A 27,561-nucleotide genomic window follows, 5' to 3' on the forward strand; every position below is an offset into this window, starting at 1 on the left:
TGTAGTTTCCCAGATCTCCCCTAGAGCCCTTTTGAAATATTGGGGTTACATTAGCCACCAGTCGTCAGGTACAATGGATGATTTTAATGATAGGTTACACGTTTTTTCCTAAAAGATCTGAAATTTCAATTTTTAGTTCCTTCATAAACCTGGGGGGTATACCATCCAGTCCAGGTGATTTACTACTCTTCAGTTTTTCAGTCAGGCCTACCACATCTTCTAGGTTTACCATGATTTGGTACAGTCCATCTGAATTATTACCCATGAAAACCTTCTCCGGAATGGGTATCTCCCCAACATCCTCTTCAGTAAACACTGAAGTAAAGATGGCCTTATCTTCTTCCAAGTGCCCCCTTAACCCCTCCAACTGACTCCCTCGCAGGTTTTCTGCTGCGGATATATTTAAAGAAGTTTTTACTGTGAGTTTTTGCCTCCATGGCCAACTTCTTTTCAAATTCTCTCTTAGCCTGTCTTATCAGTGTCTTATATTTAACTTGCTAACATTTAAGCTTTATCCTGTTTTCTTCTGTTGGATCCTTCTTCCAATTTTTGAATAAAGATCTTTTGGCTAAAAGAGCCTCTTTCACCTCACCTTTTAACCATGTTGGTAATCATTTTGCCATCCTTCCATCTTTCTTAATGTGTGTAATACATCTGGACTGTGCTTCTAGGATGGTATTTTTTAACAATGTCCCTGCCTCTTGCACACTTTTTATCTTTGTAGCTGCTCCTTTCAGTCTAACTATTTTATCAAAGTTTCCCTTTAGAAAGTTTAGCACTAGAGCCGTGGATTTGCTTACTGTCCCCTTTCCAGTCATTATTTCAAATTTGATCATATTATGATCACTATTGCCAAGCAGCCCCACCACCATTATCTCTCTCACCAAATCCTGTGCTCCACTGAGAATTAGATCTAAAATTGCTCCCTCTCTCGTCGGTTCCTGAACCAATTGCTCCATAAAACTGTCATTTATTCCATCCAGGAACTTTATCTCTCTAGCATGTCCCGAGTTACATTTACCCAGTCAATACTGGGGTAATTGAAATGTCCCATTATTACCGCACCACCAATTTGGTTAGCTTCCCTAATTTCTCTTAGCATTTCACTGTCCGTCTCACCATCTTGGTCAGGTGGATGGTAGTGTACTCCTATCACTATACTCTTTTCTAACACACAAGGAATTTCTACCCATAAATTTTCAATTGTGCATTTAGTCTCATGCAGGATCTTTATCCTATTGGACTCTATGCCATCCCAGACATAAAGTGCCACTCCACCACCAAGATGCTACTCTCTGTCATTGCTATATAATTTGTACCCTGGTATAGCACTGTCCCATTGGTTATCCTCATTCCACCATGTCTCTGAGATGCCAATTAAGTCTCTGTCATCATTCACTTCTATTCATTCTAATTCTCCCATCTTACTTCTTAGAATTCTGGCATTAGCATACAAACATTTCAAAGTGTGTTTTTTGTTTGTATTTTCATTCTGCTTTTTAATTGATAGGGATAAATTGGAATCTTTTAGCTCAGGTGAATTTTAATTATAGGCACTTGGACTACTTTTTGTATATCTTTGTGTAAATGCCACAATCAAGTTCCTCAGCTATACCAGTATCCCACAATTCTTTAATTTAATTTGGATTTTAATATTGGAATACAATACCATTTATGAATGTACAACGCATGCTTTATCTTAAAAAGTGTTTGTATAGTAGCAAAACCAGATTGGATGAATAGATGTTTGCGGATAGATATAATGGTGGCTAAACCAGAGACGAGAAAAAGATAGCAAAGAAAAAACAAAGCAAAGCAAAACTCTCCACCAACAGCACCAAATATTAAACACTGGTCTAACACCCTCATTGGTATCTTGCCTGACAAATCTTCCACCATTTAGAAATGGAAGACTGAAAAGCTATAGTGCAATGTGGGGTGACTTTAGAACCTTGGTGACCTTTGTTCACCTTGAACCTATTAGTATAGGGCTTACCAAACCTGTCCTGGGGCCTAGGGGTGTAGAGGTCTTTCTTCTTTTATTCTGGAGAGGTTTTCTGTATTTTTTTTTCTTTAGTGTGTGCTATTGCTATATCCTATATCCATCAAAAACAAACAATTAAAAACATCCTCCCACCAGGGACCTTTTCCTCAGAATATGGTAGGGGTGAGGCAGGACTAACTAGGGATAGCTCCTGCCCCCTTTTTCACTTATGAATGGGAAAAAGAGGCAGAAGGGCAGAAGACAGCCTCGGGGGGGCGTTGCTTGTTTTCATGTCAAGGCTTGAATTTTCAAAATGAAATGAACAAAAGTTTGGAAATTCCCTATTCTGTTTCCAAGAAAGTACATCCCTACTGGCGATCCTACAACCAATCCAGTTTTCAGCATATCTCCGCAGAATATGCATGAGAATATGCATTTAAAACATCTTGCCTCCTGCTTCAGCTGCCTCTCTATTACCAGCTGAGGCTTTCCTGCTTCACCTCTCCTCTTTTCCCCAAAATAACTGCCGCACAAACCCATGCGACTGCTCTCCCCCACTTAAATCTTGGGCTGCAGATTGAAAAGCGCGAGCACCGGCAGCACCGTGCGTTAAAGGATCGCGCACAAGGGACTGGCCCCTTTGTGCGCCCCTTCATGTCGCCCCAAAAAAGAACATTGATAACTCTTACTGGACTCATCATTGGAAAGAAGTGAGTAAAATCATGGCTGAAGCTTGACAAAATTTTATAAATGTTATAATAAACCAAGGAAGGTTTGGCACTGGTTCAAATAAGCAAAGACAAAAAAGAAATAGAAATATTCTTCAAATTCCACTCAATCAGAGCACTTCTGCTACCTCATGCTATCTATACTTTTGATTAATGCACAATCTTTAACAAGAAAAATATCGGTAATTAATGATTTATTGGATGAATACACCCCCCCGATTTGCTGTATTACTGAAACGTGGCTAAAAATGCCGGATTCAGTTTTAATGAATCAAATTGTGCACCAATCATATAACATCTTTTCAATACCAAGAAAAGACCGGAAAGGTGGTGGCCTAATGGTAATTACAAAACAAGATTTAAATTTAAAGCAAATTCAAATATCTATTGCCCACCCCCTTTTGAAGTAGGTTTGTTCAAAGCCGGCCATCTTCAGTTATGTTTAGTGTATTGGCTCCCCTGATTTGCTGGAACATAATAGCTCCGCCTTGATGGAATTACTGGTAAACATCCTAGCAGGTGATGTTCCAGCTGTTATTCTAGGCGATTTTAATCTCCACGTAGATACAATACCACACTCACCCGCATGTGAGGCCTTCCTCGATACTCTTTCAGCACTAGGCTGGGATCAGATTGTTAATGACGCAACTCACAGGGCAGGATATACACTTGACCTAGTCTTGGTAAATAACGATATAGTCGATGAAACGGTAACGGTTACCAAATCTGTCCCCTAGTCTGATCATAAACTAATTCATGTTACCATACCTCACAATACTACACTAGTCCTCTCTCTACCAAGACAGAGGACTTAGTAGAGAAACTACCAGGAGCCCTCAAAATACAACCTACGATAATTTTGAAACAGCAGTGATATCCTGGATAGATATTACTAGTACAACTGCTGATGAATTTAGTCCTGTTATCAGCAGGCACCTGAATGATAAAAGGCCAAATACCCCATGGTATGCCCATGAGATAAGAGAACTTAAAAGACTGCTCAGAAAGAAAGGAACATTATGGTGAAAGAAGCCCTCTGATCAGACATTAGGAATATATAGAGTCCCTCTCTAAGTATAGAATAAATAACACAAAATGAGAATATTATGCCAAAAACAAAATCCACGATTTGAAATATAATCCAAAAATCTTCTTCTTGGTGGTACAAAATTTGACAAAATCTAATCCAGATGACCAAATGATAGATCCTGAAATATCAGGAAGTAAATGCAACGAGTTTGCAATTTTCTTTAAGGAAAAAAAATCCAAAAATGAACAAATAGTTTTACTATATCTTCAAATCAGAATATAATGTTACAACCTCGTGATACTACCCCTTGGACACTTTTTGAGACTAAATCCTCTTTAGAAATTGAATCAATTTTAAAAATTATAAATATGCAAACATCCATTAGATGCAATCTCTATAAAAGTATTAAAGACAATTATGAATTCAGCCTCTACTTCCATCTCCAACATCTCCAACATCACTTTCTGAGGGAGATATGCCATCACTTTTAAAATGCACATCAATTAAGCCCATCCTAAAAAATAAAAACACCGACACTAATGTTTTAAATACTTTTAGACCAATTTCAAAGTTACCATGAATTGCAAAAATAATCAAGAAAGTAGTACAAGCATAATTGGTTGAGCATCTTGAAGAGAACAACATTCTTTTTCCATCTCAATTAGGTTTTAGAAAGTATTTTAACACTGAAACCTTATTATTAGCATTAACAGACACTGTTTTAAGGAGTTTCAATGCAGGCCAATCTTATTTACTAATCCTATTTGATCTGTCTGCCACATTTGACGCCATGGATCAGGGCAATTTGATTCATAGGTTATCTGAAATTGGTGTCTGTGGTCAAACCCTTCAATGATTTACCTCATATCTAAACGATTGATCCTTTCAAATGAAGATTGGTAATTCCTTATCAGAAATAATCAACATGGGCTGTGGGGGGTACCACAAGGGTCATCCTTATCTGCGACTCTTTTTAACATTTGTATGCTACCATTATGCAAATAAATAAATAAATAAAAATTAGGCATTATCCCCTATATATACACAGATGACATGCAATTCTTAGTTCTGATTAAATATTCTATAGAAAATACCTTGAAGCTGGTAGACGTTTATATATTGGCAATCCAGCAATTATTGATTCACATGAAACTGGTTTTAAACCATCAAAAAAACGAGATTATACTATTAAACAGAACATTATCATAAAAATGCCTATTTATCTAAAAACATTCTATGCAAATAGAATTGATTAATCATGCACATGATCTGGGTATAATAACTGATGGTGATTTCAATATGAAGAAGCATATCAATCACAAAATTAGAGATGGCTACAATAAATTATATATCTTAAAGCGTCTAAAACCTCTACTTAATTATGAAGATTTTCGCTCAGTACTTCAAACAATGAATTTCTCCAGCCTAGATTACTGTAATGCTCACTTATTTGGTTTGCCTGCAAGCACAATAAGACCATTTCAGTTATTACAAAATGCTACAGACAGGGCCCTGACGGGCAGCAGAAAATTTGATAAAATCACCCCATGGCTCTACATTGGTTACCTGTAAAATTCAGAATTTATTTCAAAGTGCTGAGCATATTACATAAATCCATTAATAATGATTAAACAGAATCAAGCTAGGTAGAGAGAGCACGGAACAAATCTACTCTTCTTTCACCTTTCATCCCTCCAAATCACATAAAATCTTCACTGAAGGTAACTGTGCTGTTCATATGTATGACAGTGCATGTTAAACTGCCCCCTAAAACTGAACTGACTCCACAGACCTCACCCCGAGTTACTAGTGCCTCCTCTTACAGTGGTATAAAAAGTTCAGAAATCAGTAGGCTTCCACAGAGGCGCTCTCTCTCTCTCCTTCTCCTCCTCTCCCTCCCCTCCCCCCTTCACAAAACGGGAGGCACAGCTATTGCAGACATAAACGCCCAGAAAAAAGGTGTAGTTATTTCTTCGGTTAAATCCATGATATTATGTTATTGCAGTCTGTGCATAGAAGCCCTCATTTCATTAAATTCCTCCCACTTGAATAACATTTTCAAATTTGCATACGCATTTCGTGATGTGGTGTTTATTGCATGCGTTACAATGTTATCGTGGGCGTTAAAACCCTAATGCCCGCAATAACACCCTAATGCATTTTGATACATGACCCCCTAAGATTACAAAGAGACTTTTCGGAATTTAAGACACATTTGAAAACCTGGTTGTTTAATCAGGCATCTGAGAGCACTGATTTAACTTAAACTAGGTGAGTTATTGGAATTAGGTTATTGTAAGGAGATAAGATAGAACTGGAAAATTATGAACAACTGAAGTCTTCTTTTTCTTTTATTTAGGAAAAGTACTAAATTGTTTTATTATTATTATACTAAAGTTTTTTTATGTTATCTCTTATTTTAATGTAATTTCATGATTTTATTGAGTTTGATAATTATATTCTCATTTTTCTTTTAAACTGTCGTGATTAGCCACAGAATGACAATATATAAATACAATAAATAAAATAAATTAGCATATATTGGTTTATGCAAATTTCCATCATGCATATTCATTGTGGATATCCTGAAAAAACAGCTGGCTGCGGGGTCACGAGGACAAGTTTGGGATACTCTGCATTAGGGTATAATGGGCCAGATTTTAAAAACTACTCGCGGGCGTAGATTTGTGCGCACAACCCAGTGCAGCTGCGCGCATGTTATAAAATCCAGGGTCGGCACGCGCAAGGGGGTGCACAATTGTGCAACTTGCGTGTGCCGAGCCGCGCAGCCTTCCTCCATTCCCTCCGAGGCCGCTCTGAAATCGGAGCAGCCTCGGAGGGAACTTTCCTTCCGCCCCCCCCCCACCTTCCCCTCCCTTCCCCTACCTAACCCGCCCCCCAGCCCACCTAAATCCCCCCTTACCTTTAATTTTTAACTTGCGCCTGCCTCCAGGCAGGCGTAGGTTGCATGCACCGGCGAATGCCGGCCCGTGATCCCGGGCACAGCGGCAAACAGCAGCCCTGTGCGTATCTGCCCGTTTGTGCCATAGAACAGGTTCAGCAAAAAGGGGTGGGCGGGACAGTGCCATTAGGCACCGTCCCACTGAAGACGCGCTGGCAGCCAACCAGTGTTCGCAACCTGCTACTGCTCTGGAGAGCAGATAAGTTTTAAAACAAAAATAAAAGGCCGGATTTTAAAAGAGCCATGCATGTAAAAACACGGGGTTACGCATGTGGCCAGGCCTTGTGCGTGCCACGTGGATTTTCGGAAGGACCCAGCTACGCGCCGACATGCCGGGCCTTTCCAAAGGGGTGGGCGGGCCGGGAAAGCGCCAGTCTACGCTGTCTTGGGGAAGCGCGTGCCAGCAGCCGGTCGGTGCGCGGAGTTTACTTCTGCTCCTGAGGAGCAGTAAATAATTAAACAAACAAACAAAAAAAAAAGTAGCTAGGAAGGGATTAGGGATCAGGGAGGAGAGGGGAAGGTTAGGTTTAGGTAGGGATGTAGGGAAATTCCCTCCCAGTCCGCTCCATAATTGGAGCGGACTGGGAGGGAACTGGGGAAGCTCTACTCCCATCACCGCACGTGGCTTTTTGAAATTTACCCTCTGCGCGTGCGAGTCGCGGGCCACCCGCACATGCGCGCACAACCACCAGATTTTATAACATATCAAAAAAAAAAAAATGTACGCCCGATGTGCATATTTTTACTCTCGAAAATTAACTCCTGCCCCAGATCAGGCGTTAATTTTTTGAGGAGCCCCTAAAGTTAACAGAAAGCAGAAAATACTGCTTTTCTGTTCCTCTAACTTAATAGCGTGGTGATGATAAGTCGGAGAAACAGAAAAAAAGGAGTAAGAGAAAAAAAAAGTCGCCAGTGGTCAGGTTAGGAATACGGACGTTGAATTAACGAGCGTCCGTTTTCCTAACCCGCTGACCGCCACCTCTCCTGGGCACCCGCTGCCGAGGAGGCGCTAGGGACACACAGTTTCCCTAGCGCCTCCTTTTTACTGCGGCAGCCCATTTAAATATTACATCAGCGCCCTGGAGAGGTGGATCGGCGGGCATTAGGAGAGCGGGTGATCAATCACGAGCGCCTGTTTTCCCCGCACTGATATTGCATCGGCCTATCAGTTCTGTGATCAGTTGTAGACAGGGCTACGATGAGGACCTTGTAATACTTATGATGCTGAACGGTAAAGTAAGGAAGACGCAACTCTTGTTCTCTCAATACAGTTCTTTCTCCTGTGTGTGCCCGTGGCAAAATGTCTTGGGGTTTCATTATTATTGGAATTATTTAGACAGGGTGCTTTTGGGGAATATAAATAGAGTGTTTCCTGGAAGGCCCTTTGCGAATACTTTTATGAAAACTCAAGGGATGACAGAGAGGCTGTAGCTAACAAACAGAAAGGTCCTTTTTATGGTTGCAGGAAAAGCAGCTGAGGCACAGTAGCCCTGGGTGTACTATTTGAAAGAAATGGAGCCAGAATAAATTTTTTTTTTTAATTTTGCTTTGAAACAGTTATATAGTACTATAAGAAAAAGAGATTTTCTGCTTTAGTATTGTGTTTTTGTTCGGCATTCCTATCGTCCTTTTACTCTGGGTAGAGTGTGCTAGCTGACTATCAAACCTATTCAAATGCAAGAGGAATAAAACTTCCATCAAGGCTGCTACACCTGGAGCATGCTAGACCCAGGCCAGGTCAGAGGCCAAGCCACCATACAGGTGATTCCAGTTCCAAAGCAGCCAGTGGTGGTGGGAGGAATGGGACTGGGGGGGGATTCGTGAAATCCAGACGGACCACCTGGCTTTTCTTACTATAGATCCATTTGAACTTTCTCAGTCCTTTATTGCAAAGAGACCAGGGGAAATACATTTCTTGGTTTGTTTTTTTTAACTCCCTTCTCATCCTATTCATACCAAATATGCATTTTGCAACAAGGGCGTTGGTGTCACCACCGTTTGAAGAAATCAGCAAGTCCTGTCTGATAGGATATAGCAGCACTGGGTGGAGAAGGAAGAAACTGCAATGTTCCCATGGAAAACTGCTTTCCTCCAAGGCGGCTTAAATTATGCTTGTTCTTCTACAAAACATGGGGGGTCATTTATCAAAATGCGAAAAGCCCATTAACGCATGTGATCGCATGGTGCGATGCAAATTCAGAAAATAGGAGGAGTGTGGGCTAGCCTGTCTGCAAAGAGCTATAACACCAATTTTAATGACACCTCTTTGGATTGTGTTATAAGGTTTCCTTGCCATGTCTCCTGTAAGTCATATTTCAGGCAGAGAGAGAGAGAGAGAGAGAGAGAGAGAGAGAGAGGAGAGAGAGAGAGAGAGAGAGAGAGAGAGAGAGAGAGAGAGAGACTGGCCATAATGTCATGGCCCATAGGTAGGTATTTGTATCCCTATGGTAGGCCCACCTAGTAACTCGAGGTGGGGTTTAGGTAAGAGTGTAGGGGTTAGGGGCCACTTTGACATTCTACGTGACACTTACGAACAGAACAGTGGTCTCTTGTGAAGATTTGCTGGCCTTCGGAGTGAGGAAACTCACTCCAAGATGAGATTTGGGCAAGCTAGGTAGAGAGAAACTCTCTACCTAGCTTGATGTTACCCAGGTAGAGAGTCCCTCAAGCTAGGTTGAGAGAACCTTGCCCAAATCTCATCTTGGAGTGAGTTTCCTCACTCCGAAGGCCAGCAAATCTTCACAAGAGACCACTGTTCTATTCATAGGTGTCACATAGAATGTCAAAGTGGCCCCTAACCCCCTACACTCTTACCTAAACCCCACCTCGAGTTACTAGGTGGGCCTACCATAGGGATACAAATACCTACCTATGGGCCTTGACATTATGGCCAGTCTCTCTCTCTCTCTCTCTCTCTCTCTCTCTCTCTCTCTCTCTCTCTCTCTCTCTCTCTCTCTCTCTCTCTCTCTCTCTCTCTCCCTCTCCCCTGTGTGTCTTGGACCATTAACAATGGTCCCCTGGTGGTTGAATGAAGGAAATACAACAGGTCTGGCACTTATCACAGAATCTGAAAATGGCATTGCAATTTGTGCTAACTTAGCTCTTTGCACAGGTAATTAGCATAAAACATGCCCCTTTTGCTATCGCATGCGGTACTTACCGCATTTTGATAAATCCACCCCATGGACTTTTAGCCACATTTACAGGAGGCATTCCTCGTGGTGTGATTGGTCAGGGGAGAAAAAATCTGCATGTAGACTGTATTTATTTATTTAAAAACTTTTCTATATTGTCATTTAGTAATACACCATCACAACGGTTTACAATTAGGCACGTACATAAGTTTGGTTTAGTTATTACAGAATTTGTGTAGGATTCTAGAATTTCATTTCATAATTTAAATTGTATATATATTTTTGGGTTATATTTGGTCATAGGTATCTATATGTGTTTATAATTGAATCAGAGTTTTATTTTATTTGTTCATGATTGTTTGTGATCCACCTTGAGTGAAACTTTGGATTGGTGAATAAAAATAATGGAAGGAGATGACCTTTTCAGCTCGGTGCTCATATACTTTCCCAGAAAATTTCTATCTGCACAAGAAGCAGGTGTGCATGGCTGTGGGTACTATGTACCCGTGGTGAAGTCAAGTGAAAGTGCATATTTACTCTCAATGTGAAACTTGGGGCAAAGCCCATAACAGACAGCTTGAAAATTGCTCCCTTACTAAATTCATCGAATAGCCAAACCCAAATTCTCTAGATGTTTTATAAAAGCAATGGGAGAAAGCCTCGCCGACACTTCAACTGGAAAGCACACCGCAGTAAATAGAAAAAGCACTAACCCATGCCTGGAAGGGTACAGGTTTCACATGCTCTGATCTGTCCAGGGTAAAGGACATCCCAGAGATGAAACCCATGTCTAGAGAAGGCTCTAACACCTCTCCACAACAGTTTATAGTTAGAAGGAGCATGCCTCTCTCTGAAGATCCCCACTGAAGAAGACTACAAAGATATTTTAGCATTTATAAGGCATCGCATGACAAATCACAATATAGACACAATACGCCACTCACCCAAAGAGCACACAATGTCATGACCTTTTGCCCATGATCACAATGAGTATCTGTAGGAGACACAAGGTTTGAATAGTACTCTGCTGGCTCCCAGCCAAATCACTAACAAGAGAAAAGTACTCAATAAGCCAAGCCCACAGAAAGGCCGGTGATCCCTGAAATATAGCAGCCTTGAAGTGAGCTTTAGAGGAGATGCACTGTGCTCTTTCAGGGCCTCCCGTTCAATGCATCCCTAAGTGCTTGAGCAATGCTTTCTGGCATAAACATTTTCAGGATTAATAAATGATGAAGCATGGCCACGAGGTGCTGGATGCTGGCGATTTTACCACAGTCCCTCAGGACCTGGAGTGACACCACTGCAGTAATAATTTCTCTTAAAACCTTTTTATAGCAGCAGTATCCGATCAGAGGAACTCTTCATCACTAGGGTCAGGGCTAAATTCCAACTGGAGGTGCCAGAAGTGAAAGGTCACCTTCTAATCCCCGCCTCCCCAGCCTCTGCTAATTGATCATGGCGTTTTTTTTTTCCTGTGGTAGTAATTAGGTGCTTGATCGGAACTAGACCATATTTCAGGGTCGCTTTATTACTGCACAAATGCTTCCCCGTTTTAGGTAAAATAAACACAGAAAACTGGAGACGGAGAAGATCCTCAGAGTAGTTTGCATGTACCGTATTTATGACGGGAATAACGTGGTGTTTTACAGAACAAAAACAAACCCAGGAGTCAGTACTGCAGAACAAGTGTGAGGCACAGTTTTATCACCCCCCAAAAATAAAATATCATTCATACTTAAGACAATTTGAGTTTTATTTATCCAGCTTATTCTATACCCTCTCATTCTTTGCTTTTAGAGAAACAGAATTAAACGGGTAAGAATTCGGTGCCATCTCCGATAAGAAGGTTGGAGCACATATCCTATGGTTCTGCACTGACTTTCTCTGTAGATCAGACTTTGCCGCCCCATTGCATGCACGGTCTCGGAGTCCTGCATTTCTTCAGGAAATCAGAAGTACAAGTCCATGCATGATTGGATGGGGGGGGGGGGGGCTGAGGAAAGAACCGTGGCTGGATCAGCCTGACCGGCGGAAAAACGGAGCCAGCTGGGAATGCAGCAGACACCTTGACCTCACAATTCCAAACCCGTGCACGTCTTTGCCAGGAAAACTTTCAGGGAAATGTTCCAAGAACTGCATATGTGCTAAAAAAGACTGCATGCCCTGCTATTAATTGCTATTAATTGCATCAGTAACATGGGATCTTCTTAGTGTTTGGGTACTTGCCAGGTTCTTGTGGCCTGGTTTTGGCCTCTGTTGGAAACAGGATGCTGGGCTTGATGGACTCTTGGTCTGACCCAGCATGGTAATTTCTTATGTTCTTATCAAAGCATGAGTTTTGTTCTTTCTTAGCTGCCCTCTTGACTCACCTGGCGGTTGACAGTGGAGGCCAGCAAAGGGCCATTTCTTCTAATTACTAATGTATCTGTAATCCTAATCCATATCCATGGGTAATGTGACTTCCCCCCCCAAAGCTGTTATGCACTAGCAAAAAAAAAAAAAAGGACAAATGATTGTAATCACTCTCTCTCCCATTGTACTGCATCTTCAAGATACGAATCTCCATGCAACTAGATTGAATTGCTAATGTATTTTTAATGCACCGCTTTTTTGTTATAAATGTTATCTTCAAGGTCCAATTTAGTTGAAACAGGAACCAAATTATTTTTTTACGTGGAATGTACTCTGACAAGAGGGCTGTAATGCGGGATATTTCTGCCACCGTGCAGCACCCGAACCCTCAATTTCTGACACCCAGGGAGGGCAATTTGCAAAGCCACGGTCATGGCTAAAACAGTGCTTTACCCGTGGACGGGAGAGGAGGGGAGTAGTCTTTGAAAATTGCCCACCCTATGTGCAGGTAAAATGGCCAGCGTGGTACCCGCAGTGAAAGGCGGCCATTCCCAGGGGTGAGGGCCGGCAAAGGGCTTACAAGCAAGCAGGTACTTTTACATTTTCAAGTGCATGCGTGCGCTGACTTTACCTGGAAGGTGGGTCAGGGAACGCTTTCCCTTTTGAAAAATTGGTGCAAAGTCTGCGGGTAAAAAGTGCATCCTCGGACTTAGCACTCCTGTGGGCAGCGTGAAAATTATTCTAAAGCTCAACTTCTCTCCACCACTCTCAGAATTTGCACCCCCGTTGCAAACTAATTTTAAATACATGCTTGGATTTTGGGCAATCTTGGCAAGCCACCATTAGCAATAATCCAGAATTTCTGGTCTTCAGTTTAAAGGCTAGCAGGCTAATTTTAAAGAGTGCGCGAGCGCCCATACATGCACGTATAGGTGCACGAGCAAACATACGCTGGAATTGTAAATCATGCGCGCATTCACATGTGTAAGATTTTAAACACGCCCAGCGCGTGTAAGTATGCTAATTTCAAGAGGTAACTCGAGCAAACCTACTTTGCATATTAATTTATTTATCTATTTATCGAGTTTTATATACCGTCGTTCGGTTTTGCCATCACAACGGTTTACAAGTTTCGATGTTTAACAGAGTTTCCAAAAGAATCCTGTGATTGTTAACATAGATATAGTAGGCTATGTTATGGTTCGGCTGTCAAACTATATAGATTCAGTTATCTGTTGCATTACGTGCTTGCATTGGTTCCGTATGTTTGCATAGGGCTAGTAGGGGGAAGTAATATCTGAGAGTCATTGGGTGTTTTGGTAGGCTTTGGTAAACATCCAGGTTTTTAGTTCTTTTTCGAATGTTTTGGCATATATCTTCCATAGGAGTTTGCTGGCTTTCACATGCATATGTAAACAGATTTTAAAATATGCTCACGTGAGGGACAATCCCACTTCTTCCAATTGGTCTACCAGTTTGCCCAGTCTACCTTGACGTCATTCAGATCCCTCTAGTTCTTCATCCTGCATGCCCCCAGTTGACCCAGATCCCTCATCCTGTCATGTAAACCCAAAAACACGAGATGTGCAGACTTGCTCCTCATCAGAAGCAGCAGTAAAGTCGCACGGATAATAAGCCTACGCCATACCTCTATGCTGCAGCATAGAGTTTTAAAGTATGGAGTTACGCGTGTTACTCTTGGCCCCTCCCTGGAATGCCCATGTCCCACCCCCCAACTCCACCCTTTTTAAAAAATACACACACACATATATATGCGCATAATTAACAGCTTTTAAACTGTGTCGCTCGTGCGGCCCAGATACTCGTGTATATGGGCTTTTTAGCACGAGCAACACTTTTAATATTTGGTCCTGAGCCTACCAGACCTGAAATCAGTGAAGTAGGCAAAATATGTGAACAGTCTCATTTACATGTTCTGTTTTCATAGTAATTCCCCTAGTTGTTAGAACTTGTGGGTTAGTGGACCCTTGGCCCGAGGTGAGAGATGGTACTGCCCACGGGGAGGAGCCCCACTGGGCCTCACCGTTGGGAGGCGAGGTCAGCAGCAATAAGTGACACAGCCCAGAGAGTACGGAGAGAGGGATGTGGATACAATTGCCAGAATAGGTCCCCCTAGTGGTGAGGAGCTGGGCAGACCCCGAGGCACGGGGATGCAAGCTGAGTATGGGGGAGTGCAGAGAGAGAGCGTCCCCGGGGCGGAGCCACGGAGAACGTCAGCATGGAAGGTATGATGTAGGCTTATCCAAGGAGTGGGGAAGCCCAGGGGTCTCTGGCAATGAGAGAGAGAGAACTACCCCGAGGAGCAGGGGAGTGCGGTACAGTCTCTGAGATGCAGCAGGGCTCTACCCTGAGGAGCAGGGAGTGAGGTGTAGTCACTGGGATACTCAAGGCGCTACCCCGAGGAGCAGGGAAGCGAGGCACAGTCACAAGATACTCTACGCGCTGCCCCAAGGAGCGCGGGGGGGGGGGGGGGGGGGGGTGCGACACAGTCACAAATAAAAGGCAATGGCCCGTGGGGCAGGGTACACCTCCGATGGTCTCCACGAAGCAGAGTAGGAAGGCAGTGGCCCGACGGGTGGGGTAACGTAGAGTCTTCACAAGGCGAAGTGGTTCCGGGAGCAACCCCAATGAGCAGGGGAGCTAGTAGGCAGAATCCACGGTGCAGGGCCCTCTGAGGAGCGGATAGCCGGAGACAGGAGCAGGGCCCCGGAGGAGTGGGTACCTGAGAGTGTCTGACGCCCGGAAGAACGGGAACCAGGAACCAACGTCCACAGAGAGATCAGCAGGAATCAGCAAGGAAGGAACTCGTTGTCAAGTCAATTAGGGCCAGGCCCCGATGGAGCTTAAGAGTCCAGGGCTAGTGATGTCATCAAAAGGAGACGCACCTGAGGTTCCCGCCCTGGCGTCCATAAGAGGGGCTACGTAGCGGGCGCACGCATGCCTAGGGAGGCCCGGAGGAGACATGGCGGTTGGTGGCATCCTCGATGCCCCGGGGAGTCCTGGAATGGAGCAATGAGCGACGGAAGCGGCTGGCCACAGGGAGAGAGAGAGGCAGAACACGCAGTGAATAACACTAGTGTTCTCCTTTCATCTCTCCGTTTTTAAATTCATCCTCTCCTCTTGTCTTCTCCTCACTTCAGATCAGCATATGTACAACTGAAGAGAAGAAAAAAATAGTGGCACTATACAAACAGTTGCAGTCCATGGTAAACAATCCCCAAAACAGAATCGATTCAACAGTGTATACATAGAAATTGGAGATATGCAAATTCAACAGAAGAATGTCAATTCAGGGGATGGGCCACTTAATGAGTAAACATTTGGTAAACTGGTGCGTGCCTAATTGCATAATTGGAATTTGGCCATGAAAAAAACCTGATGGTGGTGGATGACAGTCTGAGGTTCCTTTAGGTGCTGTGGACTTTGCCAGGGCTTGCTCTGGCAACCTGATGCACTTCCACTGACTTCAAAAAGAGAAGGAATGCCGAGCCTTACAGGGGCTGACTTTATACTGTCGATAAGGAGGATAATTTTCAAACTGCCTGAACTTTTTACCCACAGACGTTAGCCCAAGTTTTTAAAACAAATGTATGCACATAAATCTGTTTTTGAACATTCACAGGTGTGTGTGGACCCGGTGCAGACAAACATCACAAAGCTGCACCGGCTCGGAAGCAGATGTAACTTTCTGCTTGTACACTTATGCTCATACTTTTGAAAACTGAAAGTGTGTGTGTAAATCATGATCCCTCCTCCCACCCTGGAACTAAAAGTACATAAAAACCTTTTATTTATTTATTTATTTTTTTTAAAGGACACAACTCCCTGGGTAATTTTAAAAGGCCAATTAATGCACTTAAAATGGAGCTTTATACATGTAAATGACTTTGAAAATTACCCTCCAAATGCACAAGGAACCCACTGAAGCATTTGGTGCTTAATGCCCCTAGAGAGAACACTGAATCCTGGTCTCAATATTGACAACATTTCCTGAACAACAATATTTCCACAAGGTCAAAAAGGGATGGATTTAATGCATGGTCTCAGGAGTTGACTTTTCAACACAGTAACACATGGGCTGGGAAGACGCTCATTTACACATATCAAGATGATTTGCTATAGCAAAAATGTGACTGTCATCACAAACATAGCACAAGAGCAACTTCCAGACTTCCATTTGTTATAACCATAACTCGTGACAAAAGCAGCACTGCTCTGCCATGAAACACAGCTCGCACAGACAGCATTCAAGTCAATGGATAGGAGGCTCGCAAATGATGAGCTGTGCAAATTGTTGGTTTGGGCAATCATAGGCTTTCAGAGTCAGAAGGTTTCTAGAGAGCTATTTAATAAGCGTATTGTTTAACAAAGCAACCGGTCGGGACTTGAATTTGTTATTTAGCGGAATGCATTTTTATGAATAATTCATCTTCTCTGCATCTGTTGTTCAGTACTTAATTAGTCTTTACAAAGAGAGGTGACCTCTTCCAGGTTGATGGTTCTTTTACTTGTTTCCCTCGGTCCTCTTACCATAGATTTAGTCTTCAGACTTCCATGGCTTGAGTAGATGATACAAAAGCAGACCTACAGGTCAGCCCCTCTTTTGACTTGCTTGCCAGTTGAGACTGGAATGGCTTTAACCCCCTTTGTAAACTGCAAAATGAACCATCTACTAGCCGTGATGGAATGCACTTAAAACGTGTACGAAATAGGTTTCAAAATGTATCCTGAGAGGAGGAGGAAGGATCTTCTTCATCAAATAGGACTTACCTCATCTGGTCTATGGACAGACTTCTAGAACCAAAACTTGTGTTTTATGTGCCTATTGCAAATCTGCCTTGAGCTATAAATGGAAAATGATAAACCAATACAGAGTCACCTTTTTAGCTTGGCAGGCAGGTCTTGGTTTCAGACACTGACTCATTTTTAAGGGAAGTGCTTGTGAATTTTATGCCCTGTGTCACATCCTCAATTTGCGTGGGATGTCTGTCAGACCCGAGGTGACTGTGACTGTTGGGGAATGGAACCTCCGTCCTCCTGCCTTCTGATAAAATGCTCAGCGGGTCTGCTCCTCTGAAGGGTTGCACGTGCGTCTCAGTAGCACAGAGATACTGCTTGCTCTCCCTGGCATCATGACTGGTACGTGGTGGGTGAGAGGATTTACAGTTCAGCTCTTCAGGAATTTTATAATACAGGAAGACTGGCTTTATAAATTCATCAGGTCTGTGTAGCTGTCTCCTCCCCCCCCCCCCCCCAATAACTTTTGAACCATTCATTCAATGTCATCACCATTTCTGCCACAGGGAGTAGTCCACCCAATGATTCCCCACCTCTTCACACTTTTCAAGTGCCCTCAACACCCCTCGCACTTAGACTTCTTTCTGTTTTCCTATAGGCAGATAGCCACCAGTTTAGCTCAAATCCCAGATAGGTCCATGCACATTATGTGATGTCATCAAGCATTTTTAAACCTACCCTGCCATTGGTTAATCATACCCATAATGCAAATTTCTGTTCCAAAGAAAGAAACTATGCTGAGTTTGAGGATTGGATTTAAAATATGATACTCACAATCAGAAGTCACTATCGGAGGCCACAGTTGCAATGTCTATGGGTACTTTTGCCTGCGGACCTTTCACCAGTTCTCAAAGGGGAAGTACAAGTGCACTTTCCCTTTAAAAACCACTGAAGGTTAAAGTACCTGCCAAGATCTGCACTGCTTTTTCTGCGGGTGCTCCTTCCCCTTCAAAATGCCACCTGAAAATCTAATCTGCGCATGTTATTCCTTCCTCTGACCCAACCGCATGAGCCCGCCCTACTTTTTGTGCATTTTAAAAGTGCAGATTTTGTTGATCTCCCCACCGAGTAAGGGATGGGTAACTTTTCTAACAGCCAATTTAGCCAGGTAAAAGGCTTCTGAAAATTGTAAAGTAACAATGAGCAATTTTAAAAGGCTATATTAGTCAGCATGGGAGTAATTTTCCAAGCCATTTATCTGCATAAAACTTGATTTTCTGTTCATACACGGCAGTATTAAAATAGCCTGGGACTGAGTACCTGTGAAAGTATGCATGTAACCTGGATTTACACAAACCGAGCAGAGTTGTTCCAGTGGGTGGAGCTGCAGTGGAGTCAGCATTTACACTTGTAAATAGATGTCCTCCGAAGAGGTGCAACTTTCTGCCAGCGATTGCGTGTATGCATATTTGGCTGATTATTCAAGGATTTACTTGTACAAGCTCACTTTGGAAATCCATAGTAAAGACTGCAGGTTCAATGTACATGCAGACTTCAACGCTATGCAGGTAGAAAGATAGACTGGGAGCTCTCTAAGGACAGGGAAATATCTACAGTAGCTGAATGTAATCCACTCCGAAGTGCCGAAAAGCAGAACATAATTAAATATAAATAAAAATAGTATATACGGTTTTTTGGACTTAAAATTGAGCTTGCAGTGCTGAGAATGTCTGCAAAGGAATGCACCAAGTGACATCACTGAGGAATGGTCGTCCTTGGGGCTTACGACATCCTTTCCTGCAGAAGTCATCCAAGTTCAGGCAAGAAACCATTCTGGTCCACGGTTTGCTACTCATTAAACAGGTGCATTTTTTTAAAAAAGGGATTTTTAACCAATTAACAGAGCTGATGTGACCTGAAAGTAATAAAGCAGCTGCAGCAAGCTAACCCCAAAAGGTCTCATTTTTACAAAATGACTTTTATTCATTGGTGGCCCCCTTTATCATTGCTAACTGAATGTTCTCCAGCAATCTAACAGCTGGACTAGTTTGATAATTTTGCAGGTGTCCGATTATGCAACTGAATAGCTCTGTGACAATAGGCTCATTTCACTGCAATCATTAGGAGAAAGCTGGTATAAAGTTATGCTGGGTGGTAGCTCCCTGCATGCAGTATATTATAAGTGAATAGAACATTCGCTTTCATTCCAAACACTTTGATTGGCTGGATTTTAGAGCATTAGTTATCTGGAAACACCTGGTTTCATGTGTTTGAAATGCCAGGGGGCTACTGACAAAAAAAAAAAAGCAAAACTATAAAATTATTTTTAAAAGTTTATTTAAACCCAGTGTAACTGCGCTGTTTCTTCACTAAACTGATGAAAGGAGAATATTTCTCAAAAACTATTTATGAATGTGTCGAGTTATGAATGTATCTCGCCTATAAAGGAACTCAATAAGAGGAACAGTGGGGAGAATACTTGGTGAAGCTGAAGAGATGAGGAAAGAAGTCAGGTTGGCGAAAGCTCGAATGGAAGAAAGGCTTGCCAAAGAGGAAAAGAGAGGTGACAACATTTTTTCAGATACTGTATTTCAGAGAAAGAAGGAAGACTAGAGGTGGTATTGTAAGACTGAAAGGAGGCCAGGGTTATTCATTGTGCGGAGAAAGATAAGGAAAAAGCAGAAATATTAAACCAATACTTGAGCTCTGTGTTCACCAAAGAAGATCCTGGAAGAGGAGGGCCATTGGTGGTAGACAAGAGTGCAGATGGGAATGGAGTAGATACAACCCCATTTACAGAAGAGTTTGGATGAAACTAGCAAAACTGAAAGTGGACAAGGCCACAGGGCCTGATGAGATACATCCCAGAATACTAAGGGAACTCAGAGAGGTTCTGTCAGGTCCACCGAAAGACTTGTTCAATAACTCCTTAGAAACAGGAGTGGTACCACAAGATTGGAAGAGGGCAGTGGTGGTTCCACTTCACAAAAGTGGAAGCAGAGAGCAGGCTGGAAACTACAGGTCAGTAAGCCTTAACTTGGTGGTGGAAAAATTAATGGAAAAACTGCTGAAGAAAAAGATAGTCAACCATCTACAATCAAATGGGTTTGCAGGATCTGAGGCAATATGGTTTTACCAGAGGAAGTTCATGGAAACAATTTGATTGTTTTTGGGTTGTTTTTTTTTGATTGGGCAACTAGAGAACTGGATCAAGGAAGGATGTGATTTATCTAGATTTCAGCAAAACTTTCAATAATGTCCCCAACAAAAGGCTTATGAACAAAATGAGAAGCCTGGGATTGGGTCCCATGGTGGTAGAATGAATTATAAATTGATTGACTGAGAGACGACAGAAAGTGGTGGTAATTGGAACCTCTTCTGAGGAGAGAAGAGTGATAAATGCAGTGCCTCAAAGGTAGATTTTGGGGCCAGTTTTTGTTTAATATCTTTGTGAGCGACATAACGGAAGGGTTGGAAGGAAATGTTTGTATGTTTGCAGATGACACTAAGATCTACAACAGAGTGGACACACCTGAAGGAGTGGAGAAAATGAAAAGTGATCTAAGAAAGCTTGAGGAGTGGTCAAAGGTTTGGCAGCTGGGATTCAATGCCAAGAAGTACAGAATTATGCATTTGGGGTGCGGTAATCCAAAAGAGCTGTATGTGATGGGGACGAGAGACTGATGTGCACAAATCGGGAAAGAGACTTCGGGGTGATAGTATCGGATGATCTGAAAGCAGCAAAGCAACATGACAAGGTGGTGACTAAAGCCAGAAAATGTTGGGCTGCATCAAAAGAGGCATAACCAGCAGGAAAAAGGAGCTGATAATGCCCTTGTACGGTCCCTTGGTGCAGCCTCACTTGGAATACTGTGTTCCGTTCTGGAGACCGTATCTCTAGAGACGGGATGATGCAGAGGAAGGCGACCAAAAGACCTATAAGAAGAGGCTGAAGGATATAAATATGTATACCCTGGAGGAGAAGAGATGCAGGGGAGATATGATACAGATATTTAAATACTTGAAGGGTATAAATGATGCATGGGAATCAAGCCTTTTCCAAAGGAAAGAAAGCTATAGAACTAGGGGTCATAATATGACACTCCAAGAGGGTAGACTCAGGAAAAATGTCATGGAAAGAGTGATGAATGCATGGCATGCTTTCCTGGAAGAGGTGGTTAAGATGAGAACTATAAAGGAAATCATAGGAACTTGGAATAAACCCAGAGGATCCCTAATGGCTAAAGGATGGAAATGAAGATAAGGGGTGACCTGCATTGGTAACCTTTAAGGAGCAGCAGTTATTACCCTTAACAGAAGGCACAGGGACAACCTACATGGAGCAGCAGTTACTATCTTTAACAGAAGGTACAGGGGCAACCTGCATGGAGTGGCGGTTACTATCTTTAACAGAAGGTACAGGGGCAACCTGCATGGAGCGGCGGTTACTATCTTTAACAGAAGGTACAGGGGCAACCTGCATGGAGCGGCGGTTACTATCTTTAACAGAAGGTACAGGGGCAATCTGCATGGAGCGGCAGTTACTATCCTTAACAGAAGGCACAGGGGCAACCTGCATGGAGCGGCGGTTACTATCTTTAACAGAAGGTACAGGGGCAACCTGCATGGAGCGGTAGTTACTATCCTTAACAGAAGGCACAGGGGCAACCTGCATGGAGCGGCGGTTACTATCTTTAACAGAAGGTACAGGGGCAACCTGCATGGAGCGGCAGTTACTATCCTTAACAGAAGGCACAGGGACAACCTGCATTGAGCGGCAGTTACTATCCTTAACAGAAGGTACAGGGGCAACCTGCATGGAGCGGCAGTTACTATCCTTAACAGAAGGCACAGGGACAACCTGCATGGAGCGGCAGTAACTATCCTTAACAGAAGGCACAGGGACAACCTGCATGGAGCGGCGGTTACTATCTTTAACAGAATAAAAATAAATACATTAAAAGAATAAATAAATAAAGCTTGCTAGATGGACCACTTGGGTCTTTTTCTGCTGTCATTTACTATGTTACTATGTTAATTTGTTGTTTGACCCTTAATTCTACATAAGGAGTAATTGCAATTAATTTCTACTGGCAGTTAGTGTCCCATCTGGGCTGAAGGCCCTTCCCCAAACTTCAAGCCTTCATCCAATTCATCCAGTGTAAAAAAGCTGCCAGCAAGTGACCTGTTTATCAAGGACTCTGCTAAGCTTAATAAAAGAAAAAAAAAACCCTAAGCTTCATAGATGTGTGCACACATGTTCCCTGTAATACAATTGTAGGCTTTTTCCATGAAACTTTGCCCCAGGAGATAGGATCTCAGACCCTTGATAAAATGTCCCAGTCCCACCCTCAAGCCTACTGTTCCCGCTGCCTTCATAACATGCTGTGCACATGCATCTCCTTAAGAATCCCTCACTGGTCCTTACCTGTCTTGCCAACTATCATCCCATCTCCCTCCTCCCTTTTGCCTTCAAACTACTTGATGGTGCTGTTCATTGCTGCTGTCTTGACTTTCTTACATCTCAACCCATTCTTGATACACTCCAGTCTAGTTTATGTCCTCTACATTCAACTGAAACAGCCCTTGCCAAAGTCTCAAATGACCCGTTGATGGTAAAGCCAAAGGTCTTATCCTCTTTGATCTGTCTGCTGCTTTTGACACTGTTAATCACGACCTACTCCTTGATATTTTGTATTTTGATATTTTGTAAATTTTGTAAATTGTCCAACCTTGCCTTGCCAGTTACCGAAGTTGCATATCCTCCCGTTTTACCCCGCTTGCCTTCCTAGTTCCCATGCTGTAGTTAATCTATTCTGTCTCCTACCTTTGTAAATACTATTAATGAGCTGTTAGATGTTTGCTGTTCCCTAGTTCATAGTTTACTGTTCCATGTAAAGGCAATGCCTATAGTTTTTAGTTATCTGTGAACCGATACGATGTGAAAACGGTTGTCGGTATATAAAAGTTTCTAAATAAATAAATAAATAAATAATCTGTCCTTGCTTGTATTTCGGGACTCTGTCCTGGTTCTCTTCTTTTCTCTTTCATCGCACTTTTAACGTTTCCTCTGGTGGTTTCTCCTCTACTGGCATCTCACTATCAATTGGTGGGCCTCAGGGCTCTGTCCTGGGCCCTCTTCTCTTTTCTGTGTATACTAACTCCCTTGCTGCTCCGATTTCCTCTCATGGCTTTTAATACCATTTTTATGCTACTGTCTCTCAGATCCACCTTTCTGCACCAGAAATCCAGTCCTGGATCTCGCCCTGCTTGTCTGACATTGCTGCCTGGATGTCCCGCTGCCACCTTAAACTCAACACGGCCAAAACAGAGCTTATCATCTTTTTCCCCCAAGTCCACCTCCCGTCTTCTTCCTTTATGTGTTTCTGTTGATAACACGGTCATCTTCCTGGTCCCATTGGCCCATAACCTAGGAGTCATCTTCGATTTCTCTCTCTCCTTCTCTACGCATATCCAAACCCTGCCAAAATGCACCATTTCATTCTCTGTAACATTGCCAAAATCCATCCCTTTCTTTCTGAACACACTACCAAAACCCTTATCCTTTCTCTCACCTCCTTCTGCTTAGACTATTGCAACTTCCTCCTCTCCCGGCAAGCCATCTCTCTCCACTACAATCCATCCTATATTCAGCTGTGCAACTTACCTTTCACCAATGTTGCTGCAATCACATAACCTCTCTTCTGAAGTCACTGAATTGGCTCCCTATCTGTTCTTGCATACAGTTCAAGCTCTTCTTACATACCTACTAGTGCCTTCATTCTGCAGCTCCTCTCTTTCTCCTCTCTCTCTACAACCCCTCCGCATGCACTCCACTCAGACAAGTCACTCCTATCTGTGCCCTTCTGTACCGCCAATTCATGCTTTCCACCTGGCTACATCTTGTGCTTGGAACGGATTTCCTGGACTAGTGCATGTGCTCCCTTTCCCACCTTTCTGAGGCTGTTTTTAAATCTTAAGCTCTTGGTTCACCTTCAGCCTCATTAACTAATTTTAACAATTGTCTGTTGACCTGTATGCTTGTCTTGATTAGAATGTAAGCTCTACAGAGCAGGGAATGTCTCTTGTGTGCTGGTGCTTGAATAACGCTGGGTACGTCCAGTTGCACTATAGAAATGTTAAGTAGTAGCAGTAGTCTCAAAAGGGAGTGGAAGATGAGGAAAGGCATGGATGCCCTCCCCAGACTGCTCTCTATCCACTGAAATGTTTTAGTAGGTCAGAACATAGAAAGGTCACTATGAAGACATTGGGACAAAAGTTCACAGGAACTTTTTTTTATCCACTAACTTTGCATCCAAGTTTCCAGGAGAGAATGCACCCATGCTTTCACTTTTTATCCATGGACCTTTGCACCTCTGTTTTGTGGCCAGTATTTTTTGTGTGGAAAATAATTCACGCCAATTTGAAAAGGCCCGCTTCATGCGTCATTTCCCTACCTCCACTTAAACCCTCCCCCCCTCCCCCCCCAAAAAAACATCTCTTCTAAATCCAGCTACAAATACATGCATTATGAAACAAAGCGCATACACTTTTCGCTTTAAAAATTTCAGCAGCTTTCAAAAATCAAATAGCCATAAACACTATGAGCAACGTATCCTTGTCTCTGTAACTCCTTTCAGCCACACTGAGGGAGGACAATATTCAGACAGCCTAATAAATCGTTATTTACTCATGTAAATGGCTTTAAAACACAGTCTGCTATCAACCAACATTTTTATTTCAAAAGCCAGCAGAGAAATGTAAATGACAATAAAAATTCCTAAGGCCACTACCTCTGCTCCTTTGGCATAGTGCAGAGTGCACATAACAATTGTGGAGAAAATGACTTCCGCTGGCGTTTCTTGTTCCAGCGTACAGAGCATGCCTTCCAGACTCATTATAACTTCTTATCCCAGGGGTTAAGGTTTCTGACACAATGTAATGAGGTGTGTTTGCTATAATAAAAGGGTTTCTCTCCTAGCATTTGTTTCCTCTGCTTATAATGCAGGGCCCAGTGAGGGAGATGGCAGGAAGATAATGGCCTGTGAGAAAAGGCAGTCGGTAATTTGTGACAAGCTTTCAGGCTATAGAAAAGTGAATTTGCCAAAGGCCAAGAAATCATTCAACCTGTAAACTTAAGACTACTCTCTTTCCAAAACTTCAATAAATAATAAACAGGGGGTCTGATTTATCAAAGGGTGTTTCTCCATTCAGTGACTATGTGGGAAAAAAAATAAAGATAAACCAGGGCACGAGAGTTTAAAATATCATAAAGACAATGGGAAAAAAAATATGGCAAATTGCTGGCTCAGCAAACATGAGATGGGCTTAATTAATTACGGTTTACATACACACACACTTTAAGATCATGATCATTAGGAATGTGGGAAGAGAAACTGATTCAAACTATGCCTTAATTACCTTGATCAGTGGCCAACAGGCATGAGCGGGGATAGGCTACTCACTCGAATCTGGAGCGATCAAATCCCTTCTTCTTATTGTGTAGAGCAAATATGTCCTTCTCTAGCCCAAATTAAAGCAAAGTGTGCTGCAGTTTCTGTAAACTTTGGTGACTTTGATGGAGGTAAAAACGGTTGATATATGGCTTCATCAAAGCTGTCAGAAATTTTTAAGAAACCTACTTCAGAGACATGTTTGGACCATAAAATTAAAATCCAATCTTCTACCTCAGCAAACTTAAAGATGAACCGGGGGATAATCCACATGAATTGGATTTTCATCACACTCTGGGTTAGATTTGACATGCTAAGTCAGCCGCCACCTGGGGATCTGAGGTGAGGTTTGATTTTCTCATCCTGTGCTAGGGTAGTCAGAATTTGCTCTCTTCCAGCTGGTATTTATTGGTTGAGGTAGTGTGCGCCTCTGACACCGGTGGCTGGTGCTTCCCTTAGGCAAACTAGGTGGTCACTTAGAGTACCAACATTTTGGGGGCAGCAAAATACACTCAGTGCATGACCCAGAGGAATGCTGTGCCAGAACCAATAGCGCCAAAGAAGGGAGCGCTGTGCTAGAGCCGCTGCCGCCAGTAGGAGGGAGAGCTGTGCTGGAGCTTCCACCAATAGGAAGTCGGGGGGTGCATGACCAAAGGTTTGCCTAGGGCGCCAAATACTCTTGCACTGGTCCTGCGCTATAGCATTGTGGTGCATGGCTAGTGAGGTATTCAAGGTAACCCTGCAAGTGGACATGTTTCGAAGACTTCTACATTGAGTTATGTGTGGTATGTTTTCAAGGAACTATTCACAAACAAGCTAATTTTAAAACCAGCATTTTAAAAACGTGCGCCTGGGCATGCAAGTGAACATACATTGGAATTCGAAATTGTGCATGCATTTACATGCGTAAGATCTAGAATACACCTAGCGCATGTATGTGAGCTCCTAAGTTTAAGCTGTTATTCGAGAAACATACTTTACGAATCTTCCTTAAGAAATTGCTGGCTTTAATGCACATTTGTAAGTTGTTTTTAAAACATGTTCACTCAAGGGACAGTCCCAGTTTTTCCAATTAGACCACCAGTTTGTCCAGTCAATCCTGAGGTCATCAAGACTCCTCTGGTTCTTCATCTTGCATGCCCCCCAGGTGACCTGCACCTCTCACCCTGACATGTAAGCCCTAAAACACGATGTCTGCAGACTTATTCCTGATCAGGAGCAACATTAAATATAGGCAGCTAACAAGCCACCGCACACTATGGCCTCCAGTTTTAAAATACAGAGTTACGTGCGTTAACTGTTGGCCCTGCCCTTAAATCCACTCCTTTCTTTTTACTCACGTACGGGTAATTTCCAGATTTTAAAATATGCATCGCTTGCGTGTGGCCCAGATATGTATATGGGCTTTTTACAGCGAGCAATGCTTTTAAAACTCGATCCAATGGGGGCAATTTTCAAACTATCTGCGTCAGGACAAATGTTTTTGATTCAGTTTACAAAGCTGGGAATAGCTACTCAAAATGTGGCTATGAGGTCATTGGAGAATACCATGCATACTTTTAGCTGCACTGAGAGAAGGGAATTGTCAGATATCGAATGTATATATGCATAAATCAGGCAGTGGAAGCATGGAGTGCCCTTCTGGGGTGGGTATTGGCACCTAAAGTATTAACGGGCATGGGATGAGCAAAGAAAATCCTTAGTTACTAAATGTGGAGAGAGCTGGAAGCAGGACCCAGTGAGACATGTTTGAGCATTCAAAGTGCCATACTTGCCCGATTCAACAAATGAGTGTTTGGGGCTACCAGAATGAATGTCAAAGATATGTTAATATGAAATGCTGAAAGTCTTAGTGGAAACACAGGCAACCTTGTGGTTGAGTTGTCCGACAGGTTTTTATGATAGAATCAACCTGCAGCTGAGCCCTTCTAGCAGGCTGCAAGGTGAGCAATAATTAGAAGTCTTGTTGGAAACCCAGGCACTCACATAGCTGGGTCTGTTGGGCAGGCTAGGCAAGGGACACAGAAGGCCCACTAGCAATGGTAGCTATTTAGACTGTGATGATATGCAATCAAAATAGCAGCTGAGTTCATCCGGCAAGCTGCAACTAGGTGTGTGCACTGAAAAAATGTTTTAGTTCTCTTTTTTTTTTTTTTTTAT

This window comes from Rhinatrema bivittatum, chromosome 11, assembly GCF_901001135.1.
Source record: "Rhinatrema bivittatum chromosome 11, aRhiBiv1.1, whole genome shotgun sequence".
Classification (NCBI taxonomy): domain Eukaryota; kingdom Metazoa; phylum Chordata; class Amphibia; order Gymnophiona; family Rhinatrematidae; genus Rhinatrema; species Rhinatrema bivittatum.